Raw genomic sequence first — 21,401 nt, forward strand, 5'->3', positions numbered from 1 at the left:
AATAAAGACAAAAGTTCAGGCCACACATGAGGTTCATTTTATCAAACTAAAAGAGAAGAGGCCTACATGAGCACAAAGTTGAATAATATAGGGTTATCTCTATGTTACTTTATCAGTGGTGTCTGTGATGCATAAATGAGGCTGTTCTCCATTTGGCCGGGCTGGTGAGCCGTATGGTAAGCAGTAGCAAGGGAAGGGGACTCTATTTAAATGGAGTGCAGGGTGCACATGCCGCGGCAGGTGTAAAGTTGCATTTTTGTCAGACGATATCAGAGAGTAGCAGGGAGAGAAGCTGATGCTCCTTCTAAAAGAGGATTTTTAATAAGATGAAATAAAAAGATAAATATCAGGCAGGGCAACATAATCAACATTTTCATTCATTCATTCAAACCTTTATTTAACCAGGATAAAAAACTCCTTGAGATTAAAAATCTCTTTTACAGAGTGTCCTGGCAAGTGGCAGCAGCACGTTTCAGATAGACAGACACATGTAAAAACATGAACACACTTTCACTCATATTCAAACAACAATGTCATCATAAAAAACCAGGGTCCTAAATCAATTTAAAAACAGTGACATACAGACTGCCCTTCTGCAAGGTCCTTTAACAAGCCTTTAAAAGAATAAAATGAGACCAACTCCTTCAACTGGAGTTCATTCTGAAGCTGATTCCATGCACATGGGGCTGCAAAATTAAAAGCCTTTTTGCCGAAGTCAGTGCGGACTTTAGGGACTGTCAATAAAACCAGATCCTGTGAGCGCAGGTGATATGTCCCTGCCGACCTCGGGAGGATATAAGTGTTCAGATAAGGAGGAAGAAGTCCTAATACTGCCTTATAAATAAAAAGATGCCAGTGCATCCAATGCCTAATCGAGAGTGAAAACCACCTGACCCGAGAACATGTTACTTACTTTCTTACTACTCTTCATCCCCTATGGCGCATAAGGCTTCACTGAGCTCTCTCCATTGCACTGGGTCCCTAGCAGCATGTGGGGCCTCTCCCCATGACAGGTTCATCTGCTCCAGTTCTTGTCTCACAGTTCTGCACCAGGTGGTTTTGGGCCGCCCAGGTTTTCTTTTGCCAGGTGGTGTCCATCTTAAGACAACTTTTGTGATGCGGCCCTGTGTCTTAGTGTGACCTCTGTGAAATGTCTCCTATGTCTGACAGAATCTCTCGGGGCCCGTCAGGTTTGTGGTAACAGCAGGTTTATTCCTCATCTGCATTTATGACAAAGGACAATGGTGTAGAATCTCATGTGGACCAACAGTGCATGCTCTGTCTGAGGCTAAATCCTCCGTAGCTTTAGGATTACTACATGTACTACTCTTAAAACTCTACAAGATAGTTACAGTTTGACACATTGATCGTATAGTGGATTGAAACTCAAACTAAAAAAATGAAACACAACAAATTGTCAGAACATACACTGTTAGACTTTTTATTGTATTTTTGCGGTAACTTACTGGCAACGTGTTGCCAGTAAGTTACTGTAACTACGCGATTACAGTATCATAACTGTAATTGCTTTTTACAGTATAAAAACCCTTACAGTAACTTACTGGCAACACGTTGCCAGTAAGTTACTGTAACTCCCCGATTACAGTAAGTTACTGGCAACACGTTGCCAGTAAGTTACTGTAACTACCCGATTACAGTATCATAACCGTAAATGTTTTTTACAGTATAATACCCTTACTGTAACTTAGTTTTACAGTATAATACTCTTACTGTACCTTAGTTTTACAGTAGTAAAAATACCCTTACTGTACCTTAGTTTTACAGTAATATAATACCTTTACTGTACCTTAGTTTTACAGTAGAAAAAGTACCCTTACTGTAACTTAGTTTTACTGTATAATACCCTTACAGTAATCATATTATAATTACAATTTGCTAAATAATACTGAAATTGTCTTGCTGTATTATAGTTTTATTGTAATTGTGGTTCACAATGTTTTACACTATTTGGCATTGGCTGTACAAACAATTTAAAATATTTTACATAAATTCTATTGAATTTAATAAATTCCAAATAATTGACTTTAGCCCTGTACAAAAGTAATACATTTTTATTTTCAGGTAAAAACATCAGGAACAAGATATTTTTTAACTCTGAAAGTGCAAAAGAACAGAAAGTTGACATACAAGTGATACTAAAACGATGTCTAAATATGCGCCAAAACACTGGGCAGCATTCAGAGGTGAATACAAGTCTGAACAATGTAGTTACCATTTGAATTGACTCTCAAACGAATGAACATTTTAAATCCTGAAGAAAACTAAATAACCTGTTTTGCAAATGTATACAAAATGTGGTGTGGTTGTTACCACAAAGCTGAAGTTGTTGGCTTTGGAAGGAGGAACAGTCTGCTTAGAAGGATTTGTGGAGGCCGGACCCATAGTACTGTTGCTTGCTGATCCACATCTTCTGAAGGTGGACAGAGAGGCCAAGATGGAGCCTCCATCCAGAGATGCTCTGGTGGGGTGGTCCATACTGGACCTGTATGAGAAGCAGAGAAATGATCATGAGTTTCTCTCATCTAAACTGTTAACAAACTTAAAACTTGTGCATAAACAGAATATGACAGTATACAAAATAAGTCACCAGTAGTGAAGTCCCCAGATAATTCAAAGGTTCTTTCTACTTTCTTTTGCTGTCTGTCGATGGGTTTGGTGATGATGATTTTGGAGCCGTTTCACAAAACTGATCTAACTAAGGATCTTCCTCTTTAAGTAAAAGGTTAATCTCTGTTAGGATCCTTTCCAAAGGGTGTCAGAAACTTAAAATAATATGTTTGACACCATCAGTGGCAAAACAGAACTTTTAGTGGACGAAATTGACGACGCACATTTGCCCTATATGATTACATTAGAACCCGGTTTGAAAGCTGCAGGTCACAGTGTTCTCGCTCAGTACTGGACCAACTTCAAAGATTGTTATTCTTATCAGTCACTTATACAAAAAAACATAAGAAACTTTAACTAAAATTAAAACACACTTTGTAGCTTTTGCTGCATAACTGTGACCTCTGCTTACACAATGGTAAATACAAGATGATTTTTTGTGTCTTGTTGGGCAGGAAGAGTACGTAGCCGCACCACTTCATCGTACTGTGTAATCATTTTTCTGATGTTAACTATTTTACATCACACAAGAAAATGCTTACCTAGTTTGATGTCATCCACTCAAATTCGGTGAGCCGTTGGAGGAAGGTGGTGACTCTGGAGCTGATTCTCGTCACCTTTCTTTGGACGACTCTTCCGTCTTGTAGCTTGTACCCACAGTAGCAGTGCACTTGGTGCCCTCATCTGGGTTGATCCTTAAGAAGAGAATCTTAAAAGAAAAACAGGTTTAAGATTTTCATAATCAAGAGCAGTCATCTTTAAATACAGCCCTTTATTCACACACACACACACACACACACACACACACACCACACACACACCCCACACACCACACACACACACACACACACACACACACACACACACACACACCACACACACACACACCACACACTCACTCACGTCACTCACTCACACACACACACACACACGTATGTGTTTGTGGTTCCTGTTTAAAGGAAGTGGGACATTGCTCATTTCCACAAGAAAACCTATAGTTTGCCGTTAGTGATGTTTTTTCACATGTCTACAGAATATTTCTAATTCTTGAGTACACAGGTTGCAAAAACGTATACCTGTACATACTTTTTGTTGTATGAGGATAGATTGTTTGAAAGGGATCATGTGCTCCTGTGGGTCAGGGGTCAAGCCTTCTTCCAGCTTTCGCTTCCCTCCCCATCTCTCTCAGTTGTTCCAGTCACTGGTTGTTGTTCTACATTTGAAATGATGAAAATTATTTTTTAAAGTGCATGCATGGGTTTAAATACAATTACACACAATAAAAAAATGCATGCATTAGTATGCAGGTACCAGTATAATGTAGGTAACTCTTTATATTGTTAGAATACACAGAATGTTGTGATTTATTAAAAGTTAATCACTATGTCATTATAAGAGTCCTTAAATAATTTGTTTTAACAATCTGTCAAATTTAAGTTCAAGGGGCTTGGAAAATACTACTTTTCTTTTCCACCATAAACCCATGGTAGAAAGCAATAATACTACTGCAAAGTAAGGCACTGAGGCAAATCTTTGCTGGACATCACGATGGTTTTAAGTGGCCAACCCTGAAGCTAAGGCAAAAAACTACTCTCCATAAATGCTGGAGGCACTGAATTTGCCACCAAAACTAGAGCTTAATGTGTTACGTGAATTAAATTTACCACACGTCTTTTTTTAGCTAAAAAAACTACACAAATATAGCTGTAATAAGTTGTGCTTAATCATTCTAAAACACTGACAAACCAACCAACAGAATTGGGAGTTTTAACGTTAGCATTAACCGGAGGTAATTAGCCAAAATACGGCAACAGCAAGCTCATAAGCTAGCAGAACCGACCTTAAACTCCCAGAATATGGTTACATTGTATTTCAGACAATGGTGTGACAAATAAAAAAGATGTGCCGAACAGCGAATGTAAAACGAGTAGTGTTAGCTTACCGAACGTCGTAATTAGAGCTAGCTATCCTCACCATGGGAAAATGTTAGGTGGAGCGCGTTCGGTTTCCTTCGGGGGGAAGCTAGTTAACAGCTTGCTCTAGCCCAGCTATGACACAGGTCGGTAAGCTAACGTCGCCGCTAGCGAAGGCTATCAGCAGAGATTTTAATGTCACAGAATTAGCAAAGATTGATTTTACCTTAAGCTGCTCCAGCTCTCTCTGAGTAGAGTGTGTGACCGGACTCTGCTGGCGCACGGACCAAAGCGGTACTCCTTTGATGTCTCGAGCCGCTACTTCTTTCAACACCTTTGAAGTATCTACCCGCTATTCTTTTGAAGTCGTGAGGTCATATCACAAAATTTAAATTACCTTCACAGCTAAAAGCATAATAATGTAAATGTAAATGTAAATATCTTTATAAAATGAAATAATTTAATTGTATAGAGATATTTTTTTTTCCATTTAATTTCTATGCTTCTTTAAACTTAACTAAATATTTTATTGAAGTCTGTCTTATTTAACTACAGTATCACTACTGCTGTTGTTTTTACAACAGACTACCACCGCATATTCAAAAAATACAGTAAATCACTGTAAATCAAATGTTACTTCTACCCATAATGCAATGCATAACCAGTAATGACCGAAAAGAAAATTACGATATTTTACTGGGCATTTTGTGGTAAGTAACTGTAGAAATACAGTAGAGTTTAACAGTGTAGTAACAGTTTTTTTTAGCATGCTCTAAAACCACACATCTTTGTTGTAAAATGTCTGGTTCTGGATAAATAGCCAGGGGAAAGAGAACTGACTGACCGACACATGTCATGTCTAGCTCTTCTAGTCAAGTTTTCATTATTTCTTTCATTTCTTCTGTTTGTTTTGCAACTTTGTGTTTTATTTTGATACTCACCGTCTTGTCTTGTTTCAGGTTGATTTAACTTCCTGTTCTTTGTCTACCTTCCTGTTGTGCGTGATTACCTTCCCCCGCCCCAATGTGTTTCACCTGTGCCTTGTTAACTTCCCCATCCTTGTGTATTTAACCCCACCTGTCACTTACCTCACTGTGAGATCTGCAATTCTTCTTTTTGGATACCGTGTTTGCTTTTTGCTCTGGATACTGTTGTCTGTGAATTTTTACTCACTCCACATCAACTTGTTTGGATTGAATCCCCTGAGAGTTGGGCTTGGGCGTGATAACACCAGCTTAAAAAGTGTAGCAAGGAGTCAGACCAGGTGAGCTAAAATGAGTGAGTGAGGTGAGCGTAGACATCTAGTTAATCATCCTCCTCCTCCTCATCTTTAAATCAGCTCAGTTTTTGGAACTGTATGTGAGTTTGCAAAATGATTGAATATGCCAGACGGAGCAGCAAATCATTTAAAACGGCCCGATATGAATGAAATGTATGGTTCAGCTGTTGCACCCTTGTAGCAGCAGCAGTGATTTACTCGTTTTTCATTAAAATGGTTAAGATCCCATATAGTGCTCATTGTCAGCGTTATACTTGAATTCATGTTTACATGCTTTAATGTTCCCAAACACATTATTTTCCTCATTCTGTCTGAATATACTTGTGTTTACCCTCTGTCTGAAATGCTCCGTTTTAGCGCCTTTCTCTTTAAGAAACCCTCCTGATTGGTCAGTGTTTCCAAGTCTTCGGCACCTGCACTCTCGGAGTCTCTGGAATGATTTTAACGGCACTGTAGTAGCAATTTCTATATGTATTATGGTTGTGACATCACAGCACTACTGAAATCCTGGCGGCTCGTTTAAAGGCACAGTTCCTGAGCACTGGCTGTCGGCATTTCTCTGAGGACTTAGCAGCATGATACTTTCATGCTATTAATATTTATAATGAAAAAAGACGTGGAAATCTCCAGTGCTTAATTTAACACCTCCTGTGTCCCTATGAATAATTACTGTGTGCCTAGTGTTCAATGTTATTGGTCTTGTTTGTCTTTTAACCCTCCTGTTGTCCTCAGGTCAAATTTGACCCATTTTCATAAAGTTTCTATAACAAAACCTTTTTGAATAAAGTTTGTTTTAACCACATTGTCAAAAAAATAAATAACGTGGATGGTTCTGTAAAATGATCAGTTCACTACTTTCATTGGATTTGGTGTGTTTATCTACTTTTATAGCTTTTGGGGAACAAATTATAAAGAACATGGAAAAAATGGAGAAAACTTCAAAAAGGACAAAACATAAAACTGACAAATCTGAAAAAGTGACAAAATTTGTAAAAAAGTGACAAATGTCGGGGGAGCCCATAGCTCACTGAGTAAATGCGCTCGCCCCGTCTTGGCTGAGTCCTGCAGCAGCCCGGGTTCGAATCCAGCCTGTGGGACTTTGCTGCATGTTACCCCCCCATCTCTCTCGCTCCCCCTTTCACATGTCTATCCACTGTCCTTGTCTAATAAAGGGAAACAAAAGTGACAAATGTCAAAGTGAGGAAAACGTGTTGACCAATTTAAGTGTAAATTTTGACCCCGAAAAACCAAAAGTTGCAGGTTGACTGGAAGACAAGACAAGGGTTCAAATATTGAAGTGTCACAAAAATCACAAAAAATGTCAAAAAGACAAAGTTTGCTAAAATGTTTCAAATACGCTGGCCAATCGGATCCATAACGAGCAACAACCGTCTCCGCAACGTGGAGACCACGGGGGCCACAGCGGTAGTACGCCTACCTTTATTGCTGCTAACGCACCTGTCGTTAAGGTGGATGGTGATGACCCGCACGGGGACGTACATTTCCATCAGGACAGACATGTTTTCAGAAATGCAAATGAGGTTTATTGTACTGCTCAATAAAATCTACAAAGTCTTTGGCAACTAGACTTCATCGCTATACGAATATTTCATATATCTATATAGAAGTAGAGAACCATAAGACCCCCCCGATGGAATCTGGACATCGGACAAAGGAGCCCGAAGACCATAATGAAGGAGTGTCTGGCCCGGTCAGTTGGAGTAGATGACTGGGGGTGGAGGGGGGGGTGGAGGGTTGTACTCTTTGCCTGCAACGACAGCTGATAGCGAAGGGAGAAACAGCTTATTTAAAGCAGGGTTGTGACTCTGTGATTGGCCCCTGCAATTTGTGTATGATTCTGATTGGTTTAGCAGGAAGGTGAACGCCTCCAACAGCTGATTCCATTCAGGAAGCGAGCATTGATTAAATTAGATCTTCCTGAAAGAATGACTTTTGCATACAGTATATGCGACAGTTATATACAGCAAAAACATTTATTAGGATAAGAGTTGATGTAGGAGTGCATTGATTAAAAGTTAGGTCTTCCTGAAAGAATTTACGCTGAGCTACAGATGTCGGGGACACTCAAACTGGGTAAATCTGGACGGACGCTCAGTTTACAGAGAGAGAAAAAGTTATCCCTGGCTTACACTGGATAAAACTTGACAGGGCTGTGCCATTCGTGGGTCCAGAAAAAACTGCAGTGTATGTTCTGAAATTACAGTAAAAATGTCCCTCCCTGATGTACGCACAGCACAGTTTTGTTTTTGTTTTAGTCAGAGAAGCAACGTACAGTACGCAGTGTAATTAATTTTGTTCCTTTACCTCCAACCCCCACTTTGAGTCGCTGGATCCCCCCCACGCGCTCCCTGCCACTTTACAAATTTACCACAGGAAATCTCACTTTTTACAATACAGGACCTTTAATGAGTTCTTTTTTTATAGCAATTCAAACTATTTTATTTTAAAATGGCTAAATTTGAATAGATTTAGATGATGTTAGTTATGTTGGAAGATTTTTCAGTTTTTTTAAATAATGGAAGTCCTATTTTCTGCTTTTTGCCATTTTTTTTACAAATGAACTCGCCTGAAATGGAACCATACTTGATTTAGTAGCGAATATCAAACATTAAGTCCTGACGTAACTACTGGACGTCTCCTGATCTGACTGACGGATAGCCTCCCTGCTGTAAGAATGGATCTCTTTGTTTTGGGGGGGGGGGGGTCACAAGATTTTGAGATGCTGCAGTTTCAACTCTAAATTATGGTTGTACTTGAAGGGCAGAAGCAGCCCACACAAACCGCGACATCTCAGTTTAGTGCTGATTCTTTTCTTTTGCTTTGGTTAAGCATTTGGTTAGATCATATGATTTGTTACTGAATATGTGACTAAACCTCTGTCTCTTCTCTTCCCCCCCCCCCCCCCCCCCCCCCCGGTCTTCCAACAGGTTAACAGACCTGTCTGCTCTCTCACAGATGGACCAGTGAACTATAAGTACAAGACCAAATGCACTTGCTAATAGAAGGATAGTAAGTATCTGTGTTTTTTTCATCTCCTCTGTCATCATTTATCTTACTCAGTTCTACATGGTTAAAACTGAAAGGCTCCAGATAAAGAGAGCTGTATTTCTGTGTGAGTAGAGTTTGTCTTTGTATGTTTATTGCTTCATCCCAAATGACTGCTCAGAGATGCATGCTGCACCAACTGAATGCACACAGACATAGCCACTATCTAAAGCGCTGTGTACTGTTTAATTTAACGGTAAATGACATGCATTGCATGTGTTGCACCCTTGAAAAGAAAAAACTCCGTCTTCTTTTTGTTCTGCAATTTTATTTTCCACAGAACTGCATTTTTGTATAGTTTTAATGTTTTGACTCATAAAACCTCAAGTCATGCAGACAGATGACACATAGTGTCACTTGGAAGTGTCATTCATTGACACCAGTGTATTAACAATGAATAAAGTTATGTAAAAACATTTTTTCTTTAAGTGGCTAACTTACTTATTTGCTGACTTTTGGGGGGCTTAATGTCAACCTAACTGCAAGTGAGACGACTGTATAAGACAATAACACAGTCAATACAATACAACAATACAAGATATTTGACATTTTCAAAATAAAAAGCATGTCAACAAATTCAACATGTCTGGCCCTTGATGTGATTCTCGTTTTCCAGAGTGGCCCTTAGTGAAACTGGGTTTGACACTCCTGGTTTAGACCCTTCAGCATCATTATATGTGGTGTCAGGTTTCTGTCTCAGAGTGCTCCCTTCAGAGTAGGAATAAGGGCTTAAGCTTATTCTAGAGTTCAGAACTCAATTCAGCAATGGTTTTCCGAGGCACTGTGTGTGTGTTTGTGATCATAACCGCAGACTTCATAAATAATGGAAGCACTTTTCAGAAGTAAGATTAATATGAAGCATATAGGTAATACGCTATATTTATTTGTAATGCAAATGTATGGCTGTCATGCCCATCCATTGTTCTGTCTCCTCTGTCTCCCAGTCCTAATGCAGTGCTCCGGCTGCGCTTCAATCACTTTGCCACCGAGTGCAGCTGGGACCACATGTACGTCTACGACGGAGACTCCATTTACGCCCCTCTGATTGCTGTCTACAGGTGAGCGCCTGCTACTCTGAATAGGAGAGAGCTGGGAGAGAGGGGGAATATGGAAATGACTCAGGTAGCCTTTGGCACGTCTTCAATAGCTCCAACAATTATGCAGTCAAATGACTTCACGTGTAAGCAAACAAATGGCCTCATAATAACGGCCATTGTATCTCACAGTGATAATAGAAATAAAATATTGCAATTACTCGCATTATCCCTGAATACCACTTCCTTCTGGAGCTTTATTGCATAATATCCCCCCCTCCACCACCACGACTACTACCCCAAAAGGACAATTAACAAGCATGCGGATGTCACTGTTTCATTTGAAAAGAATTCATAATAAAAAAAAGTAATGCCACAATAATTTATACAACTCCCACTTATTACTCTGCTCCATTGGGGCTTATCTCCTGTTGAGAGTTCATTTGCTCCCAGGAATATGAAGCAGCTAATTTGGACAATTCCAACCAAGGAAACAGTATCTGGCATTTGAATATACAAAGCTTGTGTGGAATTATTACCTACAACAAAATAAGCTTATATTGTTTAATATAGATGGCCACATACTTGGGCTTGGAAGGAAATGGAAGGAACTGGAAGGAGGCTTTGACTCAGATACATTAGTGAGGGTACATTTGCAGTACATTGCATTTATTAAAAGAGGCATGCCGAGCAAATAAGAAACCCCCAATCTAAGAAATAAAACCCAAATGCGGTATGAATCTGCACTACAATGTTGTTTTACTTAAAAGCTAATCACTGTCATATTTTCAGTGGGGTCTGCATTTGCTCAAATGGAATCCTTTTTATTGTACATCTCTCCAGTGGTGCTTTCAGACCGTAAAATACTGCTTTTATCATTATTAGTTTTTTGTTGAGAGGGACTGTCTGTCTTTCTCTGTCTCATTACCTGTCTCTCTCTCTCTTTCTTTCTTTCTCTCTCTCTCTCTCTCTCTCTCTCTCTCTCTCTCTCTCTCTCTCTCTCTCTCTCTCTCTCTCTCTCTCTCTCTCAGTGGTCTAGTGGTAGCGGAGACCAGGGCTAATGAGACAGTCCCGGAGGTAGTGACGACGTCCGGCTACGCTCTGCTCCACTTCTTCAGCGATGCTGCCTACAACTTGACCGGCTTCAGCATTGCCTACTCGTATGTCTCGACGTCCACCGTCCTTTTGCTCCTTATCTCAATTCTTTCCTCCCTTTCTGGGTCTAATAAAAATGAATGTCTGATAAACCCAATTTACCTGCCTGATCTCACAGAAAGACGTGAATTGAACCAACCCGTTTTTACGCCCAACTCGTCACACATTGACGCTTATAGTCAGAAAGGGCCTCAGTTCTGTTTGAAATGTGCTGGGGACAGAGACGCATTCCTTTTTCTTTTTCTCTCTCTCTTTCGTGCAGGTCATGTTTTGAAAGACGTTGTCCTGTAGCTTACTAATGTAAATGAATACAAATGTCCAATAAAATGTGATGATGTCCGACACGTTTTATGAAGAAGAAAGCCTTAGACATATGACCCACTACGTTCTGCTTCATGTATCCATGTAGCATGTTGACAGTGTGACACGACGTGACGTCAGACTCAGAGAGGAGCTACGAAAAGAAAGAAGCGTGTAGCCAGCGCATCACCACAGCGCCTGTGTCCTGGCCTGTCTCCTGTGGGGATCGACGTTTTTGTGGATTTGTTGACATCTGTCGCTCAAGAATTAGGTTTTTGTTTGTTTGTTTTATTTGGATCCCCATTAGCTTCAGCATAAGCTAAAAGCTATTTTTCAAATATAAATATTAAATTAATATTAAATATTTAAGTTCCTGTTCATGTTTTTTTTAGCTAAATAGAGCTTGAGGTTTTTAAAAATTACCAAAATCGACGCCTATGTTGGTCAGTGTCTCTCAGTGTTGGATACCATCTACTGCAAATTTCTATAAATTAGTAAAGTGGGGCAAAAATTCCGTTGTGAAATGATTTGTTGAGTTTGTCCCCTTTTGCTCCTGAACGTTACACATGTGGCTGTTTGAAGCTGTTTAGACGGGTGAGTACAGTCTTCGTTGTACTGTTTTTTTGTTTTCCAACCCTAGTCAAGACTCACTCGTACAGTAGGCTACAGACGTAAATTATACCCTGCACACAAAGCCGCACACTGGGCTGCTTTGTGTCAGCAGTGATGGAACCTTTAATAATATGTGGTAGGCAGGTTGAACACATGGGAGGAGTGAGTGAGGACAGTTACTGTACAGACACACACACACCAGGGGGGATAAAGGTTGTCATGACGACACTCAGAAAACCGGCTTTTTGTATTAACGAAAAGAAGATTTTCTACCTCTGGTGCTTGACTCCTTTTTTGATCGTTCTATCTTTTTCATCATCTTTATTTATCTGATTCGACAGAGAACCAGTGTATACTGCTTGTAGTATCATAGTGTATACATGCTTGTTCTCAGAGTTTGGGTTTTATGTCATTTTTATTTCATTTTCCCCTACTATTTAGGCTATTATAGTTCTGCTTTTGTAATGGCCTCTCATTTTCAGTGTCTTTTAGTGCAAGCTGTATCTCTAATTCCTGTCTTTTAAATTATATCCGTCTTGCTCCATCTCTTATTTGCTCCATGGTTCCTTGTTACATTACATTTAATTGACAGAAGTCTTTTTTGAAAGCCACTTACAATAAGTGCATATAGACTCGCTACGAACAAGTTGAGAGATATCTTTAAGAAATGGATGTGTATCCCTCTCAAACAAACCAATAACTGTTCAGTGCTGTGTTGCAACTGATTTTTGTCTTCCAGTGTTTTATATTTATAAAACACTGGCCTTATAAATCCAATGGATCCCGACATTTTCCTCTCCATGTACTGTAATGCCAAATAACGAATAAGATATCGAGCTCACAGACTGCATTATTTCTCATAACTGCATTGGTTAAAATACCATTCTCCTAGATTTTTGTTGATGCTTTGATCTTAATCTTATACCTATTCTTATACCTACATATATTAATATTTGGAAAACTTTTCTTTTCTAAGGCTGGTAGGTTTTTGATAATATGTCTCTATATATAGATGTAATTTTTTAGAGGAGCTACATATCTACCTGTTATAATGGCCACTTCATATTGTCAATATACTGTACTTTTATTTTAGGCAAGATAAATCATATTAGTAGCCTAAACTAGTTGCCAGCTAAGCTATCACCCCCGAAGCTGTGGGATTCAGTGGTTTGATGTAAATAAGTTAATTTACTCAAGTATTGTACTTAAGTAAAAAATTTGAGGTACTTGTACTTCACTTGAGTCTTTTTTTTTCATACCAATTTCTACTTCTACTCCACTACATTTCAGAGGGAAATACAGAACTTTTTACTCCTCTACACTAAGCTGACAACTTTACTTTACAAATGAAAATGTTTGCACACAAAACACATTTAGTTTATAAAATACAATGTTTTTATTATGCCTTAACCTACCAAACGATGTGCCCAACAGGTGCAGCTGAAATGATTCAGTCAATTAGTCTCTTTGCCATACTGTATAACCTTGAAGAAGTGTCTTGACTTCCTGTCTAACTGTGAAGAAGTGTCTTGACTTCCTGTCTGACTGTGTCTCCGTCAGGATGAACTCGTGTCCCAACAACTGTTCGGGCCACGGCCGCTGTAGCACAGCCAACTCGGTCTCGGGCCGCGTGTACTGTGAGTGCGATGAGTACTGGAAAGGAGACGCCTGCGACATCCCGTACTGCAGGGACAACTGTGGCAGCCCGGGCCACGGATACTGCGACCTGACCGGAGAGAAGCTCTGCGTCTGCAACGACAGCTGGCAAGGTAGAGAGCAGCACGGGAGAGAGGAGGGAGAAGGTTATCGGGGAAATTAAGATGGATATGGATGGATGGATGGAAAGAAAGAAATCTATAGATAGATTACATTTTACATGATGTAAATCTCAATCTAATTAAGCCCAGTTTTGTTTTTTAAACATCTTTTGAGCTGCAAATCACCAAATAATTACTTATTGTGCAAACTTTTATTAATTATAAAGGTCGTTGTTGCACCTTATATAATTAATATGCTTTAGTACAAATGAGGCCAATGTTAGTGTGATTTATTCTAAAAACAAAACAATTGGCACATTTCGATTATAATAAGGAGGATCTCTTTGTTTCTGTTTTGTTCACTATTCAATGAAAAAAGAAAACAAATAGGAAACAGACAAAAGGCCGGGGAAACAAAAGCCCAGTGGCAGCCCCTTCCCTGTTTGTGCTCAACATAATGTTGCCTGATTCAATATTGTTTTATGTCATGAAACAATACACGTCTTGGGAAATCTATCCTAGTGGCACATAATATAGCATGCGGCTTCATTATGATCATTTGTGAACAGTATGCTCTTTCAGCAGCACACAGAACAGCTTTATGGTACCCAGGGTCGGGGGCTCTGACTAATATTACCATGGGGTACTCCTTCTCAAAAGAAATAGCTGCCGATTTCCTGATGTAGGTTGGTCAAATTGGAAAAGTACTCTTTATATATAAAAGATTAAATGACTGCAATGCAGATCAAGCCCGTAGACAGGGGCGTTCGGTGGTTTGACATCCCCCCCCCCAACTGAGAACAGATCCAAACCAAGTTGAAGCCCTAATCTTGTTAAAAGCACAATTTCTGTGAATGTGTGAACAATCCATGCAACTAACTTTATGCACTCAACGAAATCTGTGAGGCCAGGACATCCACGTGTGTGTGTGTGTGGTGTGTGGTGTGTGTGTGTGTGTGTGTGTGTGTGTGTGTGTGTGTGTGTGTGTGTGTGTGTGTGTGTGTGTGTGTGTGGGTGTGTGTGTGTAAAAAGGTGGTAAATAATCCTATTAAGCAATTTTTTATATTTATATTATTACATATGTATACAGTATACAGTATGTATGTATGTATGTATGTATGTATATACATATATACTGTATATGCAGATACAAACAATACACTCTAGAACGCATCCCAGAGCCAAAAAAAGACACGATATTAATCAATTTGAACAACATTTTAGTAAAGATTGTGCTTGTGAAGAGACTAGCAGACAAGATATCCAGAAAGTTTACTGCATAAACAAATTACTGCAAAAAAAGTTACCAAATGAGTATTTGAAACTCAGTTAAACACAAATGAGGCAAAAACTGCAAAAAATGTTTACAAAGAAAAGACAAAATGATAATGATACTGATGGTTCAATGCTGAAGTCCGGGCAAGTGAGATAGATGATGAAGCACTGCCCCCTCCTGGACGAATGCTGTAAACACAAGTAGAAACAGTGGGGTATTTACAAAGCTTGTCTGCAGACATGCATGTACATCCTATAATACAAATGATAAAGCTTTACAGAGCAAAATAAAAGATAAGAAAATAAGGATAGTTTGGAGCCTGGGCTAGCTGGCTGGGCTGTGGAAAGCTAGTTGAATAGATGAGTTGTCCGTTTTTGTAATACTTTTTTTTGTAAGAATAATCATAATCATAATAATAATGTCTTCAGCCGCTTTTTAAAAGCATCAAGAGAGTCTGCAGAGCGTAAGACAATAGGAAGGGTGATCCACAGGTTTGGAGCCCCCGATTCAAAGGACCGGTCTCCTCTAGTTTTTTAAACCAGTGCGTGGGACCACCAGTAGTCCTTGGTTATTTATTATATTTATTCTGCAGATTGTAAGCCCGCCCTGAGGCAATTATCATTTGTGATATTTGGCTATAAAATAAAATTGACTTGACTTGACATTTAAATGTTGCATTTACCCAGACTGATTGATTTATGGTGTGAAATTAGAACTGTATTAACTCTTAATTAGCTGAAAGAAGCCATTCGGAGACCTTTACACAGGCAACAGTCACGGTAATAACATCTTGCAATTATCCTAAATATATTACAGAGAAGGATGAACATGATTGTGTGTACAGTGTAATGGTGTCTTTTCAATTAACTTTTTCATTTATTTCTGAACAGGTTACATCTTACTTCAGTGTGTGTATTTATACTAGCTCTAGTGAACAATCTGAGAGTGGCTCTAGTAGTTTATCAAAACACACTCTGGGAAACAAACAGAGCCCCCTGATTGGTCCATAAAATGCTCCTGGATGATTTGTGCACTGTGACTCTTATTTCTTATTATTATACAACAGTGATTTTCTAACTTTTTTTATTATAATTTACCATATTTTTTTCATATAGTGCACAATACAGCACTGGACCATCCTGTAATACACAACATTTTTGTAACTCAAAAACACTTAAAGCTACATTTTCAGTATTAAGGGACCATTTGGCATTTATGGAATGGACCACCCAGGAAAATAGGGAGGGCCATGTCTTTTATTCTTTGTTGAGAGGAGGGTCACCCAACGTTTTTTAGTCTAGAAAACAGCAAAATTCCGAAATAGAGCAAAATTACAAAGTGGCTTGTTTGGTGCATATTTTTCCATGTAGCTTTCAGTCTCCGCCTCCAATGCTTGCAGATGGGTCGCACCATCCCCCACCCTCATGACGCACTACACCTGACCCTCCCCCCCCCTCCCCCTGACCACAGGTAGGCCTAGTGTGTGAATGTACACAGTTTCACAAAAATGGATCACACGAGCTGCACAAAAACCTGAGAGTTCCCCTCCAGACCCAATCAGGTGAGGAAACGTAGTCAGAAAATCCACTAACATGGTCCCCGTTTTGGTGGAGTGGGATGTGTAAGATGAGAAAGCAGAGGTTAAGTCATGTATGATGTGACTGGGAAAAAAAACAGTGGCTATCTGTACAATCTTTGCCAAGCACAAACCACAACAAAAGGCATCAATAAATTCTTGGGGAGGGTCTTGCCTTTTTTCCCAATCATTTTGGAGGGTGATAAAAAAATGTATTGCTTTGGAAGGGAGGGTCAAGTCTATTTTCCTAAAATCCCAAAACTCCTCCGGTAGCCTCTTAACCCTCATGTTGTCCTCAGGTCAAATTGATCCATTTTCCTATATCAATGTTCTTTTAATTCCCCAAAATAACATGATTGATTCCACCCAACGCTCTTTGCCAAGTACAAATCTCTACTTTCATTAATTTTGGGGCGTCTTATTCAGTTTAATAACAAATGAAAAACGATTGAAGTGTTTTTGAAATAGTATTGAGTAAAAGTTGACATATTCCAGTCTGTGATTATCCAACATCCATTCCTTTAATTTTAGTCTCAATAATTCCTAATTTCTGCTTTTCTAACTCAAACATTAGGTATAATTTCCTATAAATGAGGTTTATTGACCATAAATTCCCAAAATGACTGTAAAACTAAAGTTAATAAGTTAGTGTTACGTAGCGTTGAAACCGTCAACATGACAACAAAAAAACGTAAGAAAAAGTTAAAACATTGATCAAAAGCGTCAAGAAAAGTGTTAATAAAAAAATGGACAGTCCGTAAAAATCAATAAATGAAGGCATAACTATGTGTTTAATTCATTTTAGAATTACGTAAAACAATCTCACATACCCCTGTAGTACAGCAAGGTACACCTTGGGGAACACGTACCACCATTTGAGAAACGTGTGTGTCCAGCACACAAGCAGTGGGGGCAAAATAGGCGCCGGCTGCCATAGCAACTGCCATTTCACCGCAGTTAATAACACATGTTTGTGTTAATGAAGTCCTGCCCTCCTCCTGTCCCTCCCCTGTCCCTGTCCCACAATGCAGAGAAGCTTTCAATGTACTTGGCATGAATTTGCATCTTCTCTCAATGTTACCTTCTGAAACATTCATCCGACCCCCCCCCCCCCCCCCCAAATAATTAGTAAGGAACATTTACTTAGTCAAACAACATCTTTTTGAATGAATAATAATGCAATAAAGCATACAAAATATTAAAATACAGAATGAAGTATTCAAATAATCGGCTGGCCGGGATTAATTGTTTGACGTAATGGCGAGGAGGAATCATGCAGATGTGTGTGTGTGTGTGTGTGTGTGTTGTGTGTGTGTGTGTGTGTGTGTGTTGTGTGTGTGGTTGTGTGTGTGTATTTTGGATTTGATTCATTGCAGCTCAGGTTGACATGGGTTCATGTTTGGGGCGATAACTAAAAGAGATCAGAAGACGTCTGCAGGACTGTACTGTAACCTTTCAGTTTGCCATTGTCTATATTCATCTTTTGTTATATTTGGTTTCTTTTAATTTTGCTTTCGTGTTTTTATGTGCTGTATTGTGTTATTCTGGATGAGAGCAGCCGTGCTGTAGCTAATGGAGATCCTGATAAACTAAAGTTAAGCTGCCCCATTAGAAACCCCTGATGGTTTACTGTAATCCTCTTTAACTCCCCCATAAGGTCAATGGGATCAAAGATGATAATTTTATTGATTTGCTGTTGTCCAATAATCTTTTCAATCTCTGTTTTCCCTTCAGTTTTGGGGAAAACAGCTCCTGTGCTTTTTTGAAAATCAGAGTATTGACTGATCTCATGTAAAGATTTTTAAGCTTTAAAAGGTTTTTTATGTCCATCAGCAGCACCAGTGAATGTTTCAGAGCAGATCTCTCCTCTTGGTCAAGCAGACTGCCGCTGCACTGGTGACTTGTTTCATAACCTGGGAAAGCATTGTACAATTTTCTCATCAGAACAAAAAATTATTAATGTATAATATATTTAAAAACATTTTACTGATATATAAATGTATACATAAATGTTTTTTTGTTTTTTTTCATGGACCTTGAGTCTAACACTAAAGCAAAAACATAACATACTTTATGGTTTCTATGGGTGCCCGGATGGCCCCTCGACGCAGGACCCGGGTTCTGCTCCGACCTGCAGCTCCTTTGCTGCATTATCCCCCCCCCCTCCCTTTTCATGTCTCTGGCTGTCTTCTCGAATGAAAGCCTAGAAATGCCCCCCAAAAAAATAGTTTCTATGGTGTGAACAATGACTTTTAAAAACAATCAGGAGGTAACTGTCAGATTTATTTGTAATTTTTCTATTACACTATATACTAGGCCTATGTAGTGTAAAAGTGTCTTTATAACGTATACAATGGCTTGAGAAAGTTTACACACCTATGCTAAAGTTGATTAAAACGAGGAATAAAAATCTTTTGAAATTCATCTTAATGCCTTAATTCAATGGGAATGGGAAACTTTCCATAAAACATCTGTCAATGCAAGTCAAACCAGCTACTAGGCTAACTGGAATAACATCATGCCGATCTCTAGGTATGGTGAAGGTATGTGATGATGGGGGGGGGGGCATTTTTAATTCCAAAGGCCAAGGGAACTTTATCAGGATGCATAGTATCCTGATCCATGTAATAACTGGCCTTTAAAAATCAAAATCTGCCTGCTTCTATGGGAATTTAACATGGGGTGTATACCTAATGCCCCCTGTATTTTAAGGAAGAACATTATTTATTTACATACATTATTCAGTCACACAAAAGTGTCCTTAAAAGGTTGGATTTTCCTATTTTTTTTTTGATTAAGGCATTAAAGATCACTTACCAAAAGATGTCTTTTTTTATCCTCTTTTTAATCAACTTTAGCATCGGTGTGTAAAGTTTCTCAAGCCACTGTATATGTGTTGGAAGAGGTGCATTTATCATCGTAATTTTGTTTTTCAGTTTGTCAGTCAAAAGGTGAGCTACTGTAAACCTGCTCACAAGCTGCCGGTAGCTTACAGGCGACTTGTTGGAGCCGACTGCATAAACTTCCTAAAATATGATATCACTGTAAACTTGGTGAGAATAGCTCATCAAAGTGTTACCTTACCTGCAGCGTTCTCAGGTCAGATCTGTGGAGGCTTTTTTGATACTTCCAGTGGGTGCAATGTTAAAATAATTCAAATTCTACACACAGTGACACCAAACTTCCTATTCCACATTTCTTTTGAGGGTGTGACGTGAAAACTTAATTCAAACCTGTTTCAAACGTCCCGCCGTGATGGCTTGATGGCTGTGGGTTTTAACCATGATGGCGGCTATTAAGGTGCTATTTAAATCAAATGTAATGTCTCTCGTGTTCTCAGGTCCAGACTGCTCTCTGTCCGTTCCCTCCACTGAGCATTCTGGGTGCTGCCGAGCGTCAAACCGTCGGCTCAGTCCCTGGGCCGTGCGTCCCAACAGCTCTGGTGCACTCTGGGCTGATGTGGGTGGTGGGAGGATACTCTTTCAACTACTCCAACTACCACATGGTCCTCAAGTAAGCAGCCCTAGCCTGACTCAGCAGCTGTCTGTCTGTCTGTCTGTCTGTCTGTCTGTCTGTCTGTCCTGGTCTGTCTGTCTGTCCTGGTCTGTCTGTCTGTCTGTCTGTCTGTCTGTCTGTCTGTCCTGGTCTGTCTGTCTGTCTGTCTTCGTGTCCTGGTCTGTCTGTCCTGTCTGTCTGTCTGTCTGTCCTGGTCTGTCTGTCCTGTCTGTCTGTCTGTCTGTCGTGTCCTGGTCTGTCTGTCTGTCTGTCTGTCTGTCTGTCTGTCTGTCTGTCTGTCTGTCTGTCTGTCTGTCTGTCGTGTCCCTGGTCTGTCTGTCTGTCTGTCTGTCTGTCTGTCTGTCCTGGTCTGTCTGTCTGTCCTGGTCTGTCTGTCTGTCTGTCTGTCTGTCCTGGTCTGTCTGTCTGTCTGTCTGTCTGTCTGTCGTCTGTCGTGTCCTGGTCTGTCTGTCTGTCTGTCTGTCTGTCTGTCGTGTCCTGGTCTGTCTGTCTGTCTGTCTGTCTGTCTGTCTGTCCTGGTCTGTCTGTCTGTCCTGGTCTGTCTGTCTGTCTGTCTGTCTGTCTGTCTGTCGTGTCCTGGTCTGTCTGTCTGTCTGTCTGTCTGTCTGTCTGTCTGTCTGTCTGTCTAATTGAGTGAGTGAGTGAAACTGATCCCAGGGGTAGAAATCACACTCAGAGAACACATTACTGACAGAACAAAGATTTGTTTTGGTAATGCCAAATGATCCTTCTCACAGCAGACAGTTTGGCATGTCACAGCAGGATAAAAAAAAATATTTTTTTTTAAAGTGAGTGACATGGCCAAGTTTTTGTGCATGCTGGCTCATAGATAGATGGTATAGAAAGAAAAGAAGACAGAGAAAAAAAAATAAAAGTTTAAAAAAAAGTGTAATTTTTTTGTGTATATATGCACTGTGTCTATGATGTGTAAATAACTGAAGCATAAGATTTACTAACTTATAAAGTAGAGAAAGGGGGTCGGACCTGATAAGTTGTTATCAATCGAATGACTTTCAATTTCGGAAGACTGTGCTAAGAATACATGACCTTATTATCTGTCGTTTTAATTATGTATGTATGCATGAATGCATGTATAAAATCTTTTATTTTAATGTTGTGGTTTTTTTACATGTTCAAATAAAGTACTAACTAAACTAATCATTAAACAGTGGTTCCCAACATTTTGGGTTTGAGGTCCCTCCTCTGTTCCACATCTCATTGGAGCAGGGTGTTCCAGAAGTAAAAATTCCGTACTTTTCTCCACGAGATTTTGATTATCAGCCATAATG

The 21,401-nt window shown here is 39.5% G+C and overlaps 1 pseudogene; it reads left to right on the forward strand.

The window, feature by feature from the left end:
* The first annotated feature begins 7,471 nt into the window (after positions 1–7,471).
* On the forward strand, positions 7,472–20,109 carry LOC116677024 (attractin-like protein 1; annotated as a pseudogene).
* Positions 20,110–21,401: the final 1,292 nt, after the last annotated feature.

Source organism: Etheostoma spectabile, unplaced genomic scaffold (assembly GCF_008692095.1).
Source record: "Etheostoma spectabile isolate EspeVRDwgs_2016 unplaced genomic scaffold, UIUC_Espe_1.0 scaffold00004242, whole genome shotgun sequence".
In the NCBI taxonomy this organism is placed as follows: Eukaryota; Metazoa; Chordata; class Actinopteri; order Perciformes; family Percidae; genus Etheostoma; species Etheostoma spectabile.